This window comes from Dermacentor andersoni, chromosome 8, assembly GCF_023375885.2.
Source record: "Dermacentor andersoni chromosome 8, qqDerAnde1_hic_scaffold, whole genome shotgun sequence".
Taxonomy (NCBI): Eukaryota; Metazoa; Arthropoda; class Arachnida; order Ixodida; family Ixodidae; genus Dermacentor; species Dermacentor andersoni.
Genome location: NC_092821.1, coordinates 52,290,546 through 52,309,501, shown reverse-complemented (window position 1 = coordinate 52,309,501; position 18,956 = coordinate 52,290,546).

The window sequence follows — 18,956 nt, the reverse complement described above, 5'->3', positions numbered from 1 at the left end:
TTGGAAAGCGAGCAAACCTGATGTAGTATACATGGCTCTTAAGTACACCACTAATCGTGAATAACAGTTTTACAAAATCCTTGTAAGCAGTACCAAATTAGCAGAGATACAAATTATTGCATAAAATTAGTTCACTTTGGATGTTTTAAATTGTGCAGTTTACAGAACTGCGTTACTTGTCTTGGCACAGAGTTAAAGAGTTGTAGTCTTTGTGCTTCTATTTTCTTTCAAAGTTACCGATTTCCCGCCACTAAGTGAAATCAGACTTTAAATAGTGTATCCGCATCATCACTCACTAAAGCTGAACTTTCTGTCTCAAATGCACGCAATTTAGTTGAAATGGGCCTTGGGGTTATCTCAGTAAAGCATTTCTGCGTTTTGCAAAGATATGAATAGGTGGAATCGGAGTTACGACCGAGATAAATATTGGTGAATGACCGCTTGCATTTGATGTATAGACACTTCATTTCGTGCAACTTCAACGGAGGCTCTGGCCACTGAAGCGCAATCCGAAAGCAGAGGTGCATTCGGCACTGAGACAACCGTTCAATAGAGGAAGCGCGAATAGTGACGGCACACTAGGACAGAACAAGGACAGAAGAAGGCGCTATCTGTCCTTGTTCTTTCCTAGTGTGACGTCACTAATGGCGTTTCATCTATTGAAAGATTGTCTTGTGAAAGATTGCGCAATCACATAATCAGTGTTCCTCTTTTTTCGTTCCCCTCTCCCAATGGCTATATAATAAGCCAACCTTGACTTCAATAAACAGTTGCAAGTAGCGCCTTGTCCTGTCCTTCTTCCTTCCTAGTGTGACGCCCCTATTGGCGCTTCATATATTGAAATCTATGGACCAACTAGCCCCACAACATGTTTTACTGCAATTCCGCTGAGACAAGGCTGGATTATGCGAGTCTGAAAGCATATTCTGCCGTCGAAGTTTTTCCGCTTTCTTTCTGCTCGCTTTTTCACAACTTTACGTCGGCTGAGTAATCTGAGTAACCTGGATTCATTTTGGCAACAGTGCATTCATACGTTGAGGCTTAATTAAAATTATTACGTTTGACGTGCCAACACAACAATTTGATTCTGAGGCTCGCCATAGTGGGGTATTGCAGAATAATTTGGACCTCCAGGTGTTTTTTACCTGCCAACTAAATGTTAGTACACGTGTGCTTCCGCATTTCTTCCCTTCGAAATGCGGCCACTGTGGCCGGGATTCGAATCCGAGACCTCATGCCTAGCAGCCCAGCACCATAGTGACTAAGCAACCAGGGGTCTTAGACTACGACTCTATGGACCGTTCCGGATACACCAATGCCTCATACGTGCCCTGGAAAGCACTTAACGTAATTTGCAATGCGTCAAGCCATGGGAGCACTTAAACGTCACCGAATCATACGACTCGCGGCCTTAACTTACTAAATATTAAGCGTCATTATCACTGTATCTCTGCAGGCATAAAGAAATTCTATCGCTGGATATTTGAAATCAGCGTCGGGGGTGTATGTTCGTGTTTTTTCAATGTCGCACTCTCTCTGCCTCGTCAATCGGCAACGCTGAGGCTAAGGGCGCCGACAAAACGCCTATCGAGTAGACGAGAGAGACGCATGTAAAGGCCGAGCCGTCACATGTTAAAAAGGCAGAACGCTTCAATATAGCAAAATTGATGCCGCATATATATGCCGTTATTGATTTCAGGAACTTTGGTAGCCTTCCTGCAGGTCCCCGTCCCAAACGCTGGAACGTGTCCAGCGTCACAGCACACTTCCGGAGCAGGTAGGACCACCTTCGTGGGTCAGTGCGGCAGAGGCAGCCGCCATGATTTGAGACGCTGTCAGGGGCTTTCCAGATATGGACGCTTTCATGCAAATATCCTGCATCGTCAAACGCCACGTCATCTGCCATTTTCGCCAGGATTCACGTCTGCAACTGGATGGCCTAGCCAAGGATTACTGGTTCCTAGTGAGGCGATACCTGATGCTCGAATGCATAAAGGTAACCATTACTCAACCGACCACGCCGTGAGACGCTGCTGTGCTGACCATCTACTACTCTGCAAAAAAGTCAACCAGCCGATAGCGACTACGGTTTCGTTTCTTGCCATCCGGGCATGGAATTTAGAGTATTTTTAATTGTTTCTTTGAAACCGGTGTAAGTCACCTATAACTACCACTACGGAAATATTCTAGTAATATGGAGTGAAACACTCCTGACGCCTGCTGCTACTACACCAATTTTTGTCCTTACGATTATGTTTCTTCGCTTTATTGCACGAAACTTATTGAAAATTCGTTCTGAAAAAGTTTTCTTCCCTGGTTTTCTAGAAAGCTTTACTTGCTTCAACTTTGTGCTGGAAAGTGGCGAGGTACTAGACTGAAGTGGTATACACCCAAGTCACTTTTCCCCAAGTCACCTATCTTACGGACTTTCTGCGGGTTCAGCAATATTTGGAGAAAGATTAAAATTGACAGACGCCTTTACTGTAACACGAAGCTAAAGAGGAAACCAAAAAGTTTTCTTTGCAGTTTCGTTTCCTTTTATGAAACTTGCTTCCCCTTGCGCACTTTCGCCGAATTGAGTTGTCGTATTCAGTGTCTTGAAGCTTCGGCTTGTCCCTCACTTCAGCATCCCCTGGCAATCTGCTAGACTACTGCTTTGCTGAGATGGTAGAGCAACCAACACGGATCGCGGTTACGATCTCGAGACCAGCATAAGTTTTCCTTCAACTTTAAGATTTCTTTCGGAGAAAGTCTCTTGGGTGTTTCTTTGTTTTCAAGTAGTTTTGCGCTACAGCCCCTGCAGTGCCAAATTTTCCCTTTGGTGAAACATCCTGCTCTGTGCGGATTCCCGCAGGATGGAATAGCCATTTGGTTACGTTTGATTACCAAAAGCTTCACAATCTGAGCGCATCCAGAGTTCGCTTCATTCAGACGCACTCGACCGGTAAAATTGTCGTTTCCAATCTGTTCTGAGTTTTGCCATAAGCTGATGCATTGCCTTGTTACAACGAAAACCACCTAATGGCGAAGAACAACTTACGAAAAAATAATAGTCTATGTATACATTCCTGTTATTGAGTTGCATGATTCGAGAAGGATTTGACGCTGGTCAAGTTGACTCTTTTGGAGCTAGTTGGAAACGGCAAACTGTGAGGCATCACGGTTGCTTTCTGAGCCACTACAATGTACAGGCTCGAACCAAGGTTGGGATGACATATGCACTGCGCATTGCTCGTCGCCCGAACGCTTGTCATTTGCTCTGGCGGTTTCCATGCCTTGGCTGAGGAGCTCCTGAATTATTTTTTTTATAGGGTCATTTCTCATATCCCAGCCCGTTTGAATTTCTTTTTGGGGACCTTCTCATTTCTTTGCAACAGTATGTTCTTCATCTGACTGTAGATTTTCTTGTCGTTTCAGTCGATCCTAGATGGGTTATCTGCGCAGAAACACTATTTTTTCATCGGGTAGCTAACATCACAACATCCTCCCGACAGATAAGTGCACAGACAGCCCGTCACGCTCGTTCATGTGGCCTGCGAGTGGGGAACGCCGTAAGAGCGTCGAATACAATAGGAGTTGATGACACAACCCGGGCTGTCCCAGTATTTTTAAGCTTCCCGGCTGGGAAAGCCCGAAAGGGTGCCAGGCCGGGTCGGCCGCACCAGCGATCTCTACGGTTAATAGATATATGTGGCCAATACTAATAGCGCGCTTACGTTCCTTCGCTGATGCTGACAGTAGAATAAAAGGGATGTGCTGATATTATAGTTTACCATGACAGTTGCATTAGATGTCAGAAGTTTGCTATGTTCATAAAATATTTGTTCTAAAACAGCGCACCTAGCCATATTCGCTTTGAAGGTTGCGTAATGTGGCGTGGGCGAGCCGATCTGCCTAAAGGTGGCTCCATGCACAAGTGTACTGCGCACTTCAAGATGTCAACAGAGTGTATGAAAAGGCGAAAGTTGAATAATAATGATCTCTCGATAGAAAAGATAGGCAGAAACGACTTGGATTACAAGATCACACGCATGAAGCATAATACGTGCTCAAACCTGGTGTACATTTCATTGTTTATTATTGTTCCCATCCATTCCTCACTACAAATTATGCATTGGCCTAATGTTGCTTTAAATGAATTATTCATACACTCAATGACTGGGCGACGTGGTGGGGATTCAATGCATGTAAAGGACGCGTGCAAATAGGGACGAAAGGAGAACGAGGTCAACAAAGAACAACGGCGTTTGTGACTGTCCACCTCGTTATTCTTGCAATCCTGCCTTTACGCACCATGAATGCACATGTCAGATCTCCGCGTTTCACGACATTTCAGCACAAATGCAAGCCATCACCTCGGTCGAATAAACCAGCTGCTTCATTCAAGGCTCTACCACGGGACCTTGAAAATACATTTGGCCAAAGGAAGCAGCATGACTGTATATTTATGCTTGATGATCCGCTCTAATAGTAGCATGCTAAAAAAGCTTAATTTAGGAATAGATGCGAATTATGACAATGCTCCTCATATTAGTAATGTATTCTTTCAAATCTCGTGAAGGATTTGCCTTGCAATGTGGTATTGATTACCACCGAAGAAATCAAGCCTTACCCGGATAGGGGAATTTCTTCCAACTTTCAGCAATGCTAATTCTATGTGACGGTGAAAAATTGAAAGTATCGCCATGAGAAAAAGACGGCTGATTGCGGACGAAGACGAAAAGCATGCGCCGCCTGTCTAAGCTTTGCAAAAGCGTTGAAATTGCCGCAATTGCTTGCGGATGTTTATTAATTTTTATTGAATGCCGCATTGGGCTAATGGCTAAATCAAAGAAAATGACACGTAATACTTTTCAACGAGAGGAACGGCAGGTTCCCATAAATATGAAGTCACGCATTCCATTTGTAGATGCCTCAAAGCACGAGCCAGTGCCATCTGCCGCAACTTCTCATTCAAGTCATGATGAAAGTAGCGGGCACGAAGCCGTACAAGGCGAGAACACAGTGATACCTTTCACGAACACTCACGGACTCAGCTTGTTTCTGTGCTCGACCACCACTTTATGTTTTCAACTTGAGACGCTTTCAACAGTACACACACTGTTACACTTAGTGGGCATTTGGTTAAAGTTTCATAGTTTTAATAGGTCCGGCGCAACCTTTGTTTATTTAAAAGAGAGGAGTTTTCTCCTAAGGCAGCTTGAAACAATCCTTCTTTATATTTTTTTTTATTTTTCTGGTTCGGTCATCTGCCCAACGCCACTGGAAACGCGTTCGAAGAGTGCCGGGACTTTCACCGGTTGATTTGTGAACCTGCACCCACGTTGAGTGCGCGTCATTTGTGCGCTTCGTAGACCACAAATAATGAATAATAATGGCTCCTCCGGGGGAACATGTCGTTCGTGGAAGCCATGTAGTACTCACCGACTACTGGGTGAGCATGGCCAAGTGGCAGACTATGGTGGCTGTGGAGCCACTATAGATATCTTTGAGTATTTTTACATATGGCTCGTCTACACCCTGATTCCGTAATGCCTGCATGAATGCTGAGGTTTCGACTGAATCAGACGCTTTCTCGTAATCAATGAAAGCTATATATAAAGGTTGGTTATATTCCGCACATTTCTCTATCACCTGACTGATAGTGTGAATATGGTCTATTGTTGAGTAGCCTTTACGGAATCCTGCCTGGTCCTTTGGTTGACAGAAGTCTAAGGTGTTTCTGATCCTATTTGCGATTCCTTAGTAAATACTTTGTAGGCAACGGACAGTAAGCTGATCGGCCTATAATTTTTCAAGAGTAAGGCGTCCCCTTTCTTATGGATTAGGATTATGTCAGAGTTCTGAATGAATGCATGTTTGGTGTTTAATGGCGCAAGGGCCAAGTACGGCCAAAGAGCGCAATGCCGTTTGTAATGGGTTCGCAGTGTAGTTATGAGTTCTATGAAATTGGTGTGACGTGGCTGTGAAGGGGCCTTAAAATAGTTGCTCTAAATTACGTAAAATCTGTATAATAAGATTATGGCCGTGACATGGGACGTGTACTATGAAGATTAGGATGCATTTGAAAAGAAATATACGATGTATAGATTATATCTGGTTCTAAAATTTGCTAGAGCACTACTGCCTCCTTAGAGCCCTTGAAACACAAGGGCCTGGAGGCATGTGCTATGCAAAACAGATATCGCAGGGGCATCCTCTGGAACGAGGATGCTCTACGAATTGAATGGACTTGTAACATGTAAGATGACATCATTTAAGAAACCGAGGACTGCTTTCTTGGTAAATAGCGGTTCCTGTCCAAGAAACATTGTCGGGTGTAAGGGATGTAATACCGGTATGCCAGAGGAAAATATTTCTCTCTTTAAGTTTTGGCCTCCCGACACTCCAAGAGGACATCAAACACGGCCAGCCTCTCACCACATCTGCCACAGGTTGGAGGTTGATTTCCAGTGAGTAGAAAATGATGGGTCCCAAATGCGTGTCCTATTCTGAGACGACAGAATAGGACATCTGTTTGCCGTGATTTTCTTGCGGAGGGCCAAGAACCTAACTGTGGCTTTATAACATGCAATTTGTTATTTATCTCTGCGTCGCACATGCGTTGCCAGCGTTGCCGCAGTTTCTTTCTTAAGAAAGGCTTCATATCTGGGACAGGGACAGCAGCCGTAGAAAAAGTGGTTAGTGGTGTGAGTGATGTGGCCATTTTGTCAGCTAGTACATTACCCTCGATGCCTCTACTTGTCAATATGATAAATACGTGCTGCATCAGAGTGAATGAAGTTCAATGAAAACTGGATTTGTATGCTTTTGTAAAGAGTTCAGCGCTTTTACAAGGCTCAACAAGTCTGTAAATACTATTGCTCTGTCGAGTTTTAATTTATTTATATGTTTTACTGCAGACAGTACAGCATAGGTTTCTGCAGTGAAGATACTCGTTAAGGGGTTCAATACATCAGATTTAGAAAAAGAGGGACCAACAGCAGCATAAGATACACCAGAATGTGATTTTGATGCATCTGTGTAGAATTCGTAACAGCAGTATTTCGATTGAAGTTCACGAAAATGCATAGCGATTTCGAGGTCAGGAGCATGCGTTGGGACCTCCACAAAGGATACATCACAGTCTATCACCTGCCACTCCCAGGGCGGTACTAGCTTAGCTGGAGGCATTAAGTGATGCTCGAGAACTGGGACATCGATTTCCGTGCTAAGTTCTCTTGCACGCAGTGAGAAAGGAAGTGTCATAGAGGGTCTATTATGAAAAAGTATTTCACACATCATGTCGGTAACGGTTGTGAAACACGGATGTTCCTTATTAGAGCGAACCTTGAGAAAATACGTTAAGCTGATGTTTGTTCTCTGAAGATGGAGTGGCCACTCATCTAACTCTACATATAGACTTTCAACAGGGCTTGTCCTAAATGCGCCAGTGGCCAGACGGATACCCAGATGGGCAACGGCGTCTAACATCTTAAGTGCGCTCGGTGCGGCAGAGTGATATACTACGGCACCATAATCTAACCGTGACCGAACTAGGCTCCTGTAAATATTCAATAAACACTGTCTGTCGCTACCCCACGTTGTGTGGGATAGGATTTTAAGTAAGTTCATTGTTCTAAGACATTTTTCTTTAAGATGTTTTATGTGAGGAATGAAAGTAAGCCTGCAGTCAAATATAACACCAAGAAATTTGTGATCTTTGTTTACAGGAATTTGTTGTCCGCCCAGTTCTACGCAAGGATCTCGGACCAGGCCTCTCTTTCTTGTGAAGAGGACACAAGAACTTTTGTGGGGGTTGACTTTAAATCCATTTTGGTCTGCCCATTTGGGCACATTGTTTAAGCCCTGCTGTACCTGTCTTTCGCATACTGTGAGGTTGCAGGATTTGAAGCCTATTTGTATATCGTCTACGTATACGGAATAAAAAATGGCCGGTGGCAGTGAAGCACGTAGTGTGTTCATTTTAACGATAAAGAGAGTGCAGCTGAGCGCGCCTCCCTGGGATACACCAGTTTCCTGCGTAAAAGGCCGTGACAGTGCATTACCGACTTTTACACGGAAGGTACGCTTTCATAAATAGCTTTCAATAGTGTTTAGTTCTTCCAAGATTCCGGTACGCTCGAGGTCAGGAGGCATTGCCTATACAGCGTTACCAGGTTTTCTAGAACAATCTGTCCACCATCCCTCAACAAGTCTGCGGTTACCTGATCCTCCCCAGCTGCCTTCCCCCTTTGCATAGCTCCCAAGGCTTTCTTTACTTATTTCAAGTTCCTCTAGACTATTGTCTCTTCCATTATCGTCATAGGTGCTACTGGTACTGGAGAAATCTCTACAGAACTCCTCAGCCACTTGAACTGTCTCATCCATAATAGTAATGATATTCGCGGCTTTGTCTCTTAGCGCATACATCTGATTCTTTCCTAGTCCTAGTTTCTTCTACACTGCTTTTAGGCTTCCTCCGTTCCTGAGAGCATGTTCGATTCGCTCCATATTATACTTCCTTATGTCAGCTGTCTTACGCTCGTTGATTAACTTCGAAAGTTCTGCCAGTTCTATTCTAGGTGTAGGGTTAGAGGCTTTCATACATTGTCGTTTCTTGATGACATGTTTCGTCTCCTGCGATAGCTTACTGGTATCCTGTCTAACCGAGTTACCACCGACTCCTATTGCACACTCCTTCATTGATTGTCGTTGATTGCTACAACACGAAGGTCCTCTTCCTGAGTTAAAGCCGAATACCTGTTCTGTAGCTTGATCCGGAATTCCTCTATTTTCCCTCTTACCGCTAACTCATTGATCGGCTTCTTATGTACCAGTTTCTTCCGTTCACTACTGAAGTCTAGGCTAATTCGAGTTCTTACTATCTTATGGTCACTGCAGCGCACCTTGCCGAGTACGTCCACATCTCGTATGTGCCAGGGTTAAAGCAGAGTGTAAGGTCTATTTCATTTCTAGCCTCCCCGTTCAGGCTCCTCCACGTCCACTTTCGGCTATCCCGCTTGCGAAGGAAGGTATTCATTATCCGCATATTATTCTGTTCTGTAAACTCTACTGATAACTCTCCCCTGCTATTCCTTGAGCCGATGCCATATTCCACCACTTACTTGTCTCCAGCCTCCTTCTTGCCTACCCTGGCATTGAAGTCGCGCATCAGTATAGTGTATTTTGTTTTGAGTTTACCCATCGTCGACTCCACGTCATCATAGAAGCTTTCGACTTCCTGGTCATCATGACTGGATGTAGTGGCGTAGACCTGTACGGCCTTCAATTTCTACCTCTTATTAAGTTTCACAAGACCAGCCACCCTCTCGTTAATGCTATAGAATTCCTGTATGTTACCACCTATATCGTTATTAATCAGCAATCCGACTCCTAGTCCTCGTCTCTCCGCTAAGCCCCTGTAGCACAGGACGTGTGCCCGCTTTTTAGCACTGGATATGCTTCTTTTGTCGTCCTAACTACACTGAGCCCTATGATACCCCATTTACTGCCCTTTAATTCCTCCAGTAGCACTGCTAGACTGGCCTCACTATATAAAGTTTTAGCGTTAAACGTTGCCAGGTTCAGATTCCAATGGTGGCCTGTTGGGACCCAGGTATTCTTAGCAACCTCTGCTGCGTCACAGGTCTGACCGCCGCCGTGGTCTGTTGCTTCACTGCCGCTGAGAACTCAGGGGCCAGGGTTTTATTGTAGTATTCATATAGGAGTTTGTGGCCAAGTACTCCACCAGGGTGGCCAATCCTGCTCAAGTGAGAGAGTGCGTTAGCGCTTTTAGTCACCGGGATCAGGCGACAATCCAGGCCTGTTTATGCAATTTTATGAACCCGCGAATTTTTTCTTGTTTATTTTAATCCGGTGAAAAATTGCGCGGCACCGGGATTCAAACCACGGTCCTCTTGCACGCGAGGCGGATACTCTACCAGTACGCCACCGATGCACCTCGCCACCACTGCACAATTAATCGTAAAATAGTTTGATGCGTCATATACGTCGACCCTTTTTTTTTTTCGACCCCGACCCCCTCAAAACAGGGTCGACGTAGATGACGCATCAAATTATTTTATGATGACATGTTGATTGTCTGTTGACATTCTTCCAGTTTCTGCTTTTATTCATGCCCACTATTCGCTAATTTCGTATCTTGTTCGTATTGTATTACCCGTTACTTGTCTTCATTTGTACCTACATCCAGCTGACTTGTTTTTGATGAAAAGGCCTGGTGGGACCATCCCAGCGAGTGTGCTGCCGATGGTGCAATGTGGTTAATTTTTGATTATATGGGCGCTAATTACGCCGCTCCCGTAAAATTGAGATATTACAGCCGGAGCCGGAGCTACTTTCCAGACACAATTTCGTCCCGCGAGCTGTGCTTCGTCCGAGTGAACTCTCCCCATTTAACAAGAGTGTGCCGTACGGCTGCTTTGCCTCAGTCTTTCTGCACGTATGGTGGTGCCCACTTTACATATGTATAATGCAATGTGTATAATTTTCGGCTACACTCGCGCAAATTACAGCAATACCGCTCAATTCACCCATTCTGCAACTAACGATCGCTTTTCTTCATGTTGAGACCTTCGTATTGGTACTTGCCACTCACTACGGCGCTCAGGAGGCACGAAAGGGCTGCTTTTTTTCATAGGAAATTACAAGATACCCAGATACGCTCCACCGGTGTGAACTCAGCTAAGAAGACCTTGTCTTCAAACGTTTTGCAGGGATATTATTGCGCGTTCCGTATCCTAAACCCTAGTCTGTGTGCCCAATATCTTCCCTCAAAAGGGACGAGAGCCCAGACAGTGTACTGTAAACAAGAATATTCTACCCTTAGCCGTATATTGATAGAACACGCTAAGCATATGGTATTCGGTCTCTATAGTGGCACAGTATACCCATCATGAGAAGTTATTCGCTAGTGCGGGGAGAACCAGAATATGCTTCAGTCATGTCGGAAAAGAACGCGAACGAGAGCTTTTTTCAGAAACCGTTCCGAACCACTTCGGCAAAAAGTTCAACACATGGTGATTGTTGCTGCAATCGTGGCCGAAAGGATGATGTCTCTTGCTTTTATTGGACGCAAGATGGAGCGGAGTAGCTGCCTGGCAGACACTGGCTGGACCACGATAATGTGAATCGGTGTGGATGCCGCGTCTCATTGGCTGATAGTAGCTACTTGTATGCATGTCCGCGTTCGGCGCACATACCCGTTAAAGTCTGCTGGTTCCGTGGTTCTGTCACAGTTGTAAAGGGTGGTATGCATTTTTTTTTACGAAGTGGAGACGCATTTTTCATTGCGCTGTAGCCTTTGCGTTGACAAAAAAAAATAGCCACTGCACGTTTCGAGCGCGCGATGCGCTTCCCCGCATCCTCCGTTCGTCACAATTATTTCTGTTTTATTGCCGCATTGAGCTTTGGGCACTTCAAAATAAATATACTTGGCATCGCTACAAATAAATGAAATGGTGCTCCAATGCCTGAAATAATGTTTAGAGATTTCTGCTAGCAATGTGTTGATTATTTCGCAATCCTCTTAGTACCACGAAACATGAACAAGGTTGCGTTATATCGAAACCTTGAGAATATCTTAATCGCTCATATATAGTTACAGGATATAATTGATCTGAGGCATATTACTGCATCACTGTCGCTTCATGATTACGCGACAATCCTTAGTTGTTACACAGGCTGCCCTTTTATTATCCTTAAGGCGGGACTGTCCCTATGGAAAGAGTACGGCTGCTCCGGCGCCGGCATCTTTAAAGGGACAGCACCATCCGAAGGAAGCCAGCGGGGCGGAGGCTGCCATGGCCTCGCAAGGCGTGAAGCTGCCAGACATCAGGGATGATCAATAGTCCAGTGCGTCATCATCGCTCAGTGGGGACGACTCAACTACTGTCGACCCTGACGAGGAAGTGGCTCATATGGCGGAAGTGAACAGCGACGGCTTCAAGGTGGTGATTCATCGGAAACAAAGAACGGTCGGAATCCCAGTGGTAGTTTTGTCAACAGAGAAAGGTGTTGATTTTAAAGATCGGAACCCTGTCAGGCTCTTCGAAGCCATTAAAGTTCTGCTGCGATGTGCTCCGATTGGCATTCGCTTCACAACGCAAGGTGCTCTTCATCTAGATATTGCAACGGAAGAGCAAGTTGACATTCCTCTCCGGTGCTCCCAGATTGGTGACATGAGAGTTAAAGCCCGGTTGCCCCACTCCTACATGACTAACACATGTGTTGTTAGGGGAGTACCAGTATGGTATTCGGAAAGCGACCTTCTTGACTACTTGAAACCGGGAGGTGTTCTGCACGTGAAACCTATAATGCGCCGGGTGGAGACTCAAGAAAAAGAATGGGCAACGAAACCTACTAACTTTGTTGTGCTAACGTTTGCTCCAAACACCGAGCGCCCAGAAATGCTTGACCTCGGTTTTACTAAGCATGCAGTCAAAGAATTCATTGAAACTCCTTCCCGATGCTTTAAGTGCCAACGCTTTGGGTATGTAGCGAAAGTTTGCATCAAAGATGAACATTGCAAACGATGCGGTGGTGCCCACAATTACAAAGCCTGCAAGGCTGATTTTCCTTGCGCTAATTGTGGGGGTGACCATCCAGCGAGTTTCAGAGGCTGCCTCTTCCGTGTAAGCGCCTTACACCGTCGAGTGTCCTTCATTAGTGGTCCCAAACGACAACCTACAGAGAAGCCGATAGCTGGAAGTGACCAGTTCTCTGTGTTAGAGTCGGAAGTTCGTGGCGTGCTAACAAGCAACGTCAGTGAGCAACCTGACCCTAGCAAGACGGCAAAGTCCTCTGTGGGTGAGTCGGTTGTTCGATCTGCTTCAGCCAAAAGTGTCCAAGTTCCTCAGCGACCAGATCACAGCCAGACTCGACGACAAGGAGGACATTCCCTTGCCTCAAAAGAGACGAAGAAGCCAGCTGCAGTGGCCAAGATTGGGTCCCAGTCCGCATCTTTTGTTGGAGTTGTGAGGCAGCGCGTCCACGAAAATAAGGAGCTAAAAAATCGTGATCTGTCCGACCTTCTGCGAGTTTTATTTGAAGTCCTCCGTTCATATGTTCAAGCGATGCAGACAGGGGCCCTGAGGAAGTTTCTACAGCTCGTTCTTTCCTTAGAGTCCATGATTACCACCTTCGTAGCGAACTTTACCTCATAATATGGCTAGTTTTCTTCAACCTCGTGCAACTATAAATCACCGAAAAGTGCCGTTTATTATACAATAGAACTGCGCTGGGATTATAAGTCGACTAGCAGAACTGAAATTATTTTTGAAAGAAACTTGTGTTCCAGTATTGGCCCTCTCTGACGCTGGCCTACCAAGCGGGAGATTTTTGACTGGATATGTGGCCCACAAGGATTGCAGCATAAAGTCATTTCCCGCAGGAAGTGCCGCCCTTTACATACGAAGAGAGATTCCTCATGTGGCTTTGAACGTCACCGATCTTTGCACCGATAGTATTGAGGTAGTGGCTGTGAGGATACGGCTGAGCTTCCGTACTCTTTCTGTTGCATCCGTATACGTGTCTCTGTGGAAGAAGGTAGCAATGGATTTGTTTCTCCAGCAGCCTTGTGACCGTTCCCCAGCGCCCCGAATTATCTGCGGTGACTTCAACGCCCATCACTCTGTCTGGGGTGACAGGAACACAGATTCCCGGGGACGCAAACTTGTATAAGTTTTCGACAGTTTGGACCTGTGCGTCGCCAAGGACGGAAGTCCCACATGCTCTGCCAGCATGCATGACTGAATTCCGCACAGGTTTAAGCGCGTAAGATGGAGTATTGGACTTGATAAGCCACATTGAACATCATAGATCGTTCGGCCACTCAACACTACCTTTTTACTAGACGTATCAAAGGCTTATGATAGCGTCCTCAAGAGCTCAATACTAAACAGATTGCAGGCCATAGGCGTACAGGGCTATCTTCTGCGATTCATTCACTCGTTTATCAGTGATCGTAAAATTCAAGTGTGGTTAGGAAATACTATAAGCACCGAAAGGGCGGTATCGCGAGGTGTACCTCAGGGAAGTGTTCTTTCCCCAACGCTGTTTAATGTTGCAACGGCTGGTCTTCCCGCTGAAGTGCAAAAACATTTATGGCATATCCATAGGTCGATATATGCGGACGACATTTGTATTTGGTTAACCGGACATCAACACAAGCGTTTAGCTGTGATAGCTCGACAGGTATTACTTTCAGTTCGAAATTACCTTCAAGGTGTTGGGTTGACTCTCTTGGTGGAAAAATCTGGCTTCATCATGTTTCCAGGTGGAGGAAGACGGTATGCGCGGCTAAAGATAGACCTTGATCAATCTTGCCTTCGTCAATTGAAGCACAAGCGCTTTTTGGGTGTCATTATTGACTACCGTCTACAGTGGCGTCGAGCAGTGGACTCTATTGTGACATTACTATCTCCACGTCTCAATGCGATCCGTACAGTTGCAAGTGATCAATGGGGAAATCACCCTTCCTCAATGATCAGGCTGCACGATGCACTAGTGACGAGTCGAATAATGTACCAGCTCCCTTTCATTTCACCCTCGATATCACAGCTGGAACGACTTGAGGGTTTACACAGAAAGGGCCGAAGGAGGGCTCTTGGCGTTCCGCAGACTGCTCCTAACAATGCAGTACTCTATGAGTCTCTATCGAGACCTCTTAGCCTAGTCGCTTCACAAAGGTTATTGGTGCAAATTGGCCGCCTCAAACAGATGATAGCCGGGCGAGCCCTTCTGCAGCGGCTTCGAAAGAGATCTGAGTGAAGAGCATACTTGGCCCTTAATACTCTTGGTTACCTGGGTCTTGACGCTAGAGGTCGAACTAAGAGGTTGAAACCACCTTAGTCATTCGCGAGGCTCGATTGTTCGTTGACAATTCCTCAGGTTGGCGTTAAGCGGAGTTCTCCTTTGGCAGCAACGCGTTCGCTCGTACTGGAACATCTTGAGACTGAATATGCACGTCATCTTCAAATTTTTACTCATGGCTCTGTGGACAAGGTCAGAGGATCTAGTGCAGCTGCTTTTCGCATTCCCTCTTTGAAGTATGATTGGTCGGTTCGCTTCACTGCAGCCGTGTCCTCCACAAAGGCCGAAAGTGTTGCCATTGAGGCAGCTCTAAAGAAGCTACGTTTTTGTAGGCCTCAACCTGTTGTCGTTCTTACAGATTCAAAATCCACCCTTCAAAGGTTAGAGCACAGGTTCCCTAATGATGCCTTATGTCTTAGCTCCGTGCGCTCGGTGCACACTCTCCATATCGAAGGCTTCTCCATACGTTTTCAAAGGGTGCACTCGCACATAGGTATCAAAGGCAATGAGATGGCGGATAGCCTCACCCATAGAGCGCTGTCTTGGAATCCGTTGAGAAGAGTGTCTCAAGAGGACGAGAGAGTGTTCAGAGAAGCGGTGTTGTGCCACTTCAGTTCTTTGTGGAGCTCACCTCACAAGCCATGTGTGACCGAGGGCCTCATAAGAAACAAAGCCACTTTACTGCACCGCATTCGCACGGGCTCTGCTCGTACCCCTACGTAGATGAATAAGACTGGCCTGGCGTTGTCTCCATTATGTTCGACGTGTGGTGTATGCGGTGACATAGAACATTACCTAATGTGCTGTATTCTGTATGACGCGGAAAGGAGTGCGTTATTCGGGTCCGTCCAGAAGACAGCAATTCCTCACAGTTCTCTTCAGGACATTGTTTTCCTGCGCGGGAACCGGTTGTGTAGGAAGGAGGTTTCTCACCTTCTTTTCAATTACCTGCAGGACACTGATTTGGCCTCCACATGGTGACATTAGGAGTGACTATTTGTAGTTGTAAGGTCTGTGTCTGATTTATGTGATTTATTAATTTAAGTGTCGCTACAGTGGAGCAATTGCCGGCAGCCACTGCAAGGCTAATCCCACCGGTAGCCTACAACCATTCAACTCAACTCAACTATGTGAATATTCCACTACGCAAAAATAATCTTGCTTCCCAGGGAAATTTTCAACGCTTTCGTACTTCAGTATCTGCTACAAAAGAAAAGCGGAAATAGAAGCTCGAGAGGAAATAGTGGAAACAAGAGAAATATGTGAAACATCGCAGTTGCAACACACAGGAAGTTGTAAAATTGATTTGCTTGAGGCTAATATAATGAAGTCTACAGTGTGGTGTTGCTAGCTTGAGGTAACATAACGGTCACTGTCTTCACAGATATTGAAAACAGCAGAATGAGGCTGTCACATAAAGTGGCTGAAAATTATACCTATCAATCTCATGTACGTAATGATTCAAAAACACCCTTCTTGCGAAAATGCGGTGTTTTCATGTTATATCGCCAAAAAAAAAAACTTTTAATGCCACATGTTCATTCTGCCAAAGCGCAGTCAGCGCCATAATGGCGAACCTTGTAGAATTAACTTAGTTTATATCTCGCATTTAACAGACCAATAAAAAGAAATAAAAGGCAGTTTCATGCATGCGTTAAAGAGGTGAAGCAGAGTCCCATAACTTGCAGATTTTACCCAATCGTACAGAAATATAGGCATTTTTATAATCATTGCGAGAATATCAGAGATTTGCGCAAAGGCAATGCCAAATTATTCAGCTGAACGCAAGCCGGATCTGAACAATAAGTACCACGAATGTACCAGAAAAACCTGCGTTTTCAGCTCAGTTTAGAGATAGCAGACATTCTCCACGGATTTTTTTTTTTGAAAAAATGTGCCATTGGAGCGCAATATATCACCATTCGACTGATATGAGTGCGTTTTATGAGAAGAAAAAATGGCCAAATAGCCCGCAGCGAAGGCCACCGTGTACATTTCAATGCCTGTAGCCGACAGCCCATCCACGCTAACGCGGCGATGGGGCTGCCACCTATAGCCCGATATGGCGGCCCCTTCAGTGAAACGCGCGGTGTAACTGCAACAAGAACGGCCACGTGGCTCACCGCAGTAATCTCCCGGGCTCAATCAACTTTACGCACGGTTGCCTTGCGTCTACACTGTCTGTACAGTCTGCGCGCAGTGACACAGACAGATCGTCGCCGATGATATGACGTCGTCAGAGGTGCTCCTTGTGCTCAGTTCATTCATTGCGTTCAGGCCCAGCGGTGCACTGGTTGCGTTTTGGAATTGATATTGTACATCCAGTAACGGGTGTTTCTGCTGCAGCATGATTTGGGCTTCGTGAAATTCTCTTCGACAAAGCGCAGACGGTGACAAATAAATATAGACAGATGGCAGCATTAGTTTTGGGGTGCTGGTAAATAAATAATGGGGGCGCATGGAAGCGGTGGCAGTGCTCGTGTGTCTTGAAAGCGATCTGCAACGTGGCCAAAGTGCGCGCCCACGCGGTCCTCATCTTCAAGTGGATCTGCGATGTTTGCAGTGTGCGCGTAGTGACGGTAACTTCGTATGGGCTGTGCCTTCGACATTTCGTTCGCGTAGAAGCGACAGATACACGGAGGTCAATCGGCCCGCGGTTGTTGCCGTGATTCCCAACTCCACAGTTTTCACACACAGTTTCCGCTGTCATCGAGCGAGATGCATTCATGTTTACCTGTGCGCCCGTTACACCGTGGTGATTAGTTAAGTTGAAACACGTTGACGGGCTAGTTGGTTTGAATCTACGATAGAATGGGTAACTTGGAGTGAACAAGGACGTAGAAAGAAGCAGACACGCAAAGACCGCGCTGTCTCGGCGTGTCTGTTTCTTTCTACGTCGTCGTTGAGTCACACTTATCCTTTCGTCGGTAATTTAGTTAGTAAGCGAATGTTAAGAAGTTTATAAGGCTGATAAATCTACTATGCTTACTTCGTACAACAATCTACTAATTTGCTATCGCAATCGGTGCTTCGCCTTTGGGGCGGAACTGCGATTTCTTTTTATCAATGCCGGCCAGATACGGCCGACCCCCCCCCCAACCATTCACCCACCCTCTCCTATATTCCCTTCCTACTCTCCCCAGTTGGCAAGCGTTCACGCCTGCTTTACGGTCGTGGGGTAGAGTACCATCTGGGTGGCTCCTCACAGCGGAAGTCGGAGGAAGACTGACAGACGCGTGATAACTTGAGACCTGGCAGACACACGGACAGAGCGTCTAGCACTTCTCATGGGGTACGGCAGTGGTGCGCGCTCAGACGCCCGCGTTACGCAAGCAGGCGTAACTAAATTAGTCGTGACGTCTGGGTAGCGTCGCATCGCGGCAACTCACTCAACTAAGGAGCACCAACGGCTCCCATTGGGGAGTGAGCGATTGCACTGGCATTGAAAAATGCTTGTGGCTTAGCTAAGGTTAAGCCCAGGATGCGAAGCACACTAGCCTTTATTTTAGTTGTTGAACCACTGTTTAGCCCGGTGAACTGCTGTTGCTTGGCTATATTTGGTTCGGCTAGACGAAGAAACAATTCATACGTTACTCTGCTTCGCCTTCAAGAGTGGAACGCGACAGTGAGTGAGTGAGTGTCAACTTTATTATTAGAAGGGGTAAGGGATAAGGGTGGCTAAGCTACGTAGGCTTCCAGGCCGTGCTTCACGATGGAGTCTTCAGCTCGTGCCAGGACCCGTGTTTGGATGTCTCGGTCGGTGCTGGAGAGAAGGGCCTCCCATTGTTCGTCGGTGGGGGGTGGCGAGACGAGGTCGGTGGGCGGGGGGTCTTCCGGGCAGCCCCAGAGGATGTGGTTTAAGGAGGCAACGTCACCGCACAGGCAGCAGCGTGGATCAATGACACCAGGGTGGATGTGCGAATACACTACGGGCACGGAAAGGTGCGGGTCTGGAGGCGACGCCAGGCGATCTCGGACCGCTTGGGAAGACTGCCATGTGGGGGTGGGTGGGCGTACCGTTCGAGGCGATAGTGCTGTGTAATGTCGTGGTAGGTGACCAGGGGCTCCGGCACCGGGGCGTCCGACGCGGAGGGGCCCACCGCTCGGTCGACGAATCCTCGAGCGTGTTGGTGAGCCGACTC